Source organism: Equus caballus, chromosome 14 (genome assembly GCF_041296265.1).
Source record: "Equus caballus isolate H_3958 breed thoroughbred chromosome 14, TB-T2T, whole genome shotgun sequence".
NCBI lineage: Eukaryota > Metazoa > Chordata > Mammalia > Perissodactyla > Equidae > Equus > Equus caballus.
Window position 1 is genome coordinate 72,761,182 of NC_091697.1, and position 5,699 is coordinate 72,766,880.

The following is a 5,699-nucleotide window of genomic DNA, read 5'->3' on the forward strand; positions in this document are numbered from 1 at the left end:
TAATATTATATTGTGATGGTTGCACAATTCTGTAAATATACTAAAAGCTGTTGAATTGTACACTTTAAATGGGTAAATTTTGTAGCAAGTGAAAGATATCAATAAAGAATGAAAAAACAAAACAAAAAACCCCACAAGTTGCAACAAAAAAATGCTATAGTGATTTGGAACACAATTTGGCAATAGCTAGCAATGTTGAAAATGTGAACCTAGCCATTCCTCCTCTGAATTGAAACTCTCCCACAGGTACCCAAAGAAGTATGTGTACGGAGGATGTTTATTGCAACATTCTTTGTGGTAGTGAAAAACTGGAAACAATCTAAATATCTATCAGTAGGAGAATGCAGAAATACATTATGGAAGGTTCATACAATTGAATAGTACAGAGCATTTACAATAATAAAGCTACATGTATCAACATGGATAAATCTCAAAAACAATGCTGGGCAAGGTGGAGCAACATATAAGATGGCACTGTTTTTTAATGGATACACACATAGGTGATGGTATATTATTTTCCATTCTTTCCTTTATATTTGAAATAATTATTTTTTAAGTTAGCGCACACATGTCATGTTAAGTGCTGTAGAATTTCCTTACACGTATGATGATTTGAGTAATGAAAAAGAGAGGAAGGCTCAACAGATAAATAGAGAAATATATGCTGGTAAAAATAGCTTTCATTTTTTTGTCACCTACTGTGTCAGGCACTTAACTTACATTATCTCCAATATTCCCCAGTTTCCACATGGTTAGTCTTATTATGTCGCATATAAGTCCTAGGAAAGAAGCTGGAGACATAAGTAATAAGCTCAAGATCACAGGCTGGTAGGTGATGGAGTCATTGGAATATTGAGTCATCTGGCTCCAAAGCCTGGTGGTTCTTTGGCTCCATGATGCCACCTTTCAGTGGATCTGTTTTCTTACAGTGGAGAATCTTAGGAGCAGTCAGTAGTACAAAGAGAAAACCATAGCAATTTCTAACTAAAAGCAAGACACAGCATGGCAAGGTGCCCTATTTTGAGTCTTCTTTGCCTGGTATGAATGACTCATGACTGGGAGTCGGGAGATACCTGTCCTAAGTCCACTGTGCCACTGTCTGGCTAACCTTTCCAGTCTCCAGCCTTCAGGACTGAAGTTTTGTCCTAAATTTGGCTTAAGACTCCTATTTTGTTTTGCTTTGTTTTATTTGCTTTCTTCGCTCACACTAGGTGACACATATGTTAAATGCTCTGATTTAGAGTGAAGAAGAAAAATGAGAGGGGCAGAATAAATGGAAATCGTGTTTATTTCGAGAAAATCAGTGTTGCAAAGCTCCTGGATACATATAACTGTTTTTTTGTGTCTTTAGAACAAAAAGATGGCTCAGCAATGTATGAAACGGCGACTAAAGGAAACAAATACAGACTTTCACATACACTCTGATCTATGAGTTTCAGGAGGGCCTAGTTCTAACAAAAATTATTATTTTTCATGTTTAGATCATACTAAAGGTAAAATGACTATGACACAGAATGCCGTGTGTTTTGATGAGAGTGCAGCCTGTGAAGCCATGGTATCCGGGTTCAATCCTATCTACCATTTACTCCTTGGCTAACTTTGGGCAATTAGTCGAACTTTCCGTGCTTCACTTGCCTCATTTGCAAAACGGAAATCATAGTAATGACTACCTCTTAGAGTTGTTGTGAAAAGTAGATGAGTTAATACAGGTAAAGTGCCTAAGACAGGAGGAGTAAGGCATTCTAGGAAGTCACTTTCATCCTGACCTTGCCTATTATTCACAGCTGACTGCTAAGCAGTTAGCTAAGCAATTAGATCCAGACCTTCAGAGTTACCCTATTTTTTCCCTTCCAGACGATATGGGTTCACTTTCTTCTGATAAATTTGCCTAAAGCCAGGGAACAATTCATCTGCCACTTAAACAAGAACAGATTTATTGCTTTTAACTTTAAAAAAATAGGAAAGACGTCTGTAAAGATAAGCTCCGCCTGGTGGTGGGCCTCATCTACACCGCCTCCTTCTAGCCACGCGTGGCAGGGTGACGCAGTCAGACAGCCAGTCACTGGAGCCGAGGCAAGGGAGGGAACTCAGAGCCTGTGCTGTAAAGGGGGGGTGACATAAGAATCAGCGGTCACTGACCCCGGGGACTTCAGTACTTTCTTTGTTTCACTGCGTTTTACATTTGCTAAACAACTGGAAGGCTCCTAGCCATTCACTCATTGGCCAGTCTAAGTGTGTGCTCTAGTAGCTTCATCCATTGCTAGCAAGTGAGGAGAGGAAGGTGAGGGCAACTCTAGGCCTGATTTCAGCCACAAGGGAAATTCTGGCATTGCCTAGTGCTCTGCTAGAAGGTTAGCCTGGAGAGTAGGTATTTCAGACTACCCAACAATTGAGAACTTAGGGGAACAATAGGTCCTGGTTATTATCCTTTTGCTGAGATATTTCTTTTATTTTTTTTGGACTGCCTCGTTAGGACCCAGGCTATTTTCTGTGGTTACAAATGCCTGCTCAACTTAAAAGATTTAATTTAGTCCTATTTAATTTTTAAAATACATAATGCATTCAAACGCTTCCAAATTCAAAGACTACAATGAAGCAATCGAGTTTCCATTCTCAAAGCCAATTAATATTACCAGCTCCTTGCGTGTTCTTCCAAAGATACTCTATGTATACACAATCAATAACTCATGTACATATGTACATATATATTAATCTATCCATACCTATCAATCAATCTATCTCAGTGGTCATCCAATATCAATACATGAAGAGTTTCCTCATTTCCTTCTTCTAGTTGAGTATCTAATTCTTCATTGTTTTAATGTACCATAATTTATTTTAACCAGTCCCTATTTATGGGCTTTTAGGTTGTTTTCAATCTTTTGCTATTACAATGCTCCTAGAAACAGCCTTATATGTATGAAATTTTGCACATGTATGAATGAGTGTTGGGTAAGATAAAAGCCTAGTAGTGGACTTGCTGGGTTTATGAGCATATGCATATGAAAGTTTTATAGATACTGCCAAAGTGCTCTCCGCAAAGTTGATCAATTTATACTCCCACCTATATTATATGAGTGCCTGTTTCCCCAGATCCTTCCAAGAGTGTGTCAACAAATTTTTTGATATTTACCAATCTAATAGGTAAAAAGCAGCATCTCAAAAAATAGTATCTCATCGAAATTTTAATTGGCTTTTTTTAAAAAGTGAAGTTGAACATCTTTTCATACACTTAAGAGCCTTTGGTATTCCCTTTTCTGTGAATTATCTATGTATAGTCTTTGTCCAAGTTTCTATTGGATTATTGGTCTTTTCATGTGGATTTGTAGGAGCTCTTTATGTGTTGGATAAATTAGCCTTGTCTGTGATTTAAGTTGCAAATATTTTTCTCAGTGTAGATTTCAATTTTGCTTATGGTAATTTTTTTCCCAAGTAAATATTTTTTATTTGTAAATAATAGAGTTTATTGGTTTTTTGTTTTATCTGACTTTTTTTTCTAGTTAGTTTTTTTCAGGCTTAGATAGAACTTTCCTAGTAGTTCTTCCCCGGTAATAATAGTTCCCTAGAAGTAGAACTTCTTCTAGTACCTTTGTGGTTTTATTGTTCACATGAAAGTCTTTAACCGTTGTGGAATCATTTTGGTATAAGGTATGAAATGTTGGTGTAATTACTTTTTTTTCCAGTTGCTCAACACACTTTTGTGATAATCTAGCTTTCCCCGATAATTTCAAATGCCACCTTCATCATTCTGGTTCAACACTAATGAATTATTAAGTGTTTATATATGTATTTGGGGCCTATTCCTGGACGCCATAGTATTTCCTGTTAATCTGCCAATCTATTCATGCGTCCTTATCATGCTGTTTTAATTATTGGTCACTTTATAATATGCTTTAATTTCTGAGAAAGCTAATCAATCCTTATTACTCTTCATTTTCAGAATTTTCTTTTCCTATGCTTGTTTACTATTTTATGTGAATGTGAAACATTAATTTCAATATGTTGATGGTAAAATATGCTTAGATTCCTACAAAAATCCTTTTTTAACTTTTATTAGGACTGCATTACATTTATGGCTTAGTTTAAGGAGATTTGATATCTTAATAACATGTCTCTCACCATCTAAGAACATCTTATGCCAAAGAGCAACATGGATGTGCCATCCTGGGAGCTTTTAACAAAAATGCCAAGATTAGGGGCTGGTCCCATGGCTGAGTGGTTAAGTTCGCGGGCTTCCCTGCAGGTGGCCCAGTGTTTCGTTGGTTCGAATCCTGGCACCGCTCATCAAGCCATCAAGCCATGCTGAGGCGGCGTCCCACATGCCACAGCTGGAAGGACCCACAACGAAGAACATACAACTATATACCAGGGAGCTTTGGGGAGAAAAAGGAAAAAAAATAAAATCTTTAAAAACAAAAAGCCAAGATTTTGTATGCACTATGTGTGTCAAGGGTTTAAAACAGGCCTTACACTAGTGTACCAATAATTTTTACTTTATGACTTGGGCAAAATATTTCAACTCTCTGTGTTGTGGTTATGTCTCTAAAATTAATAGTAAGCATTTTTAACTTAAAGATATGTATTAATAAGCTTAAAAATTCATATTCTAATAATCATGTTTCAAAGCAAGAAAATAGAGATATGTAGAAAATGGTGTATATAAGAATGTCTATTTTTGCATTTTTTATAACAAAAATTGGAAATGATGTAAATACACACCAGTAGAGGTTTGATAGAATTATGGTAATCCTTATCTTGAAATACCATTCAGTTATTCAAAACTTCTCTTTTCATAAATATGTATTACCATAAAATTCCAGTTATAATTTTAAGTGAAAAAGCAAGAAACCAAAAGTATATTTAGTGTGGCTGTAATTTGTTTTTAAAAGTAGAATGTGTACATATTATGTATGCTTTGGAAAAAGACAAGAAGGCAGTAAACCAAGATGTTAGCATTAGCCATCTACAGAGTTGGATTGTCAGTAATTTTAATTTTTTCTTTGTGTTTTATTGTATCTTGCAACTTTTCTACAAGAAGCATTATGATTTTATAATAACGTAATTCTTAATGAAAATCTTAAGTAGTTTGCATAACAAGGTTGTGGTTGAATAACAGGCATAGGAGGTATATTAGTGGTTGAAAAATACTTTCCAAAATCAGAGCAGCCTATAAATGCTGAATGTTCCCGCATTTTTTAAATGACATAGTTGCCCTTCCTGAAGGAATTCTTATTGAAATCATGGTTCCATTAGTGGATGGCTGATATATAAAAATATAGCTTTAAAAGTGGTGGCTTGGGGGCTGGCCCAGTGGCGCAATTGTTAAGTTCACATGTTCCGCTTTTGTAGCCTGGGGTTCGCTGGTTTGGATCCCAGGTGTGGACCTACTCACTGCTTGTCAAGCCATGCTGTGGTAGGTGTTCCACGTATAAAGTGGAGGAAGATGGACATGGCTGTTAGGCCAGGGCCAGTCTTCTTCAGCAAAAAGAGGAAGATTGGCAGCAGATGTTAGCTCAGGGCTAATCTTCCTCAAAAAAAAAAAAAAGGTGACTGTTGGGGCCAGCCTGGTTGCTTAGTGGTTAGGTTCACACACTTCACTTTGGCAGCCCAGGGTTTGCAGGTTTGGATCCCAGGTGCAGACATGGCACCGCTTATCAAGCCATGCTGTGGTAGGCACCCCACATATAAAGTAGAGGAAG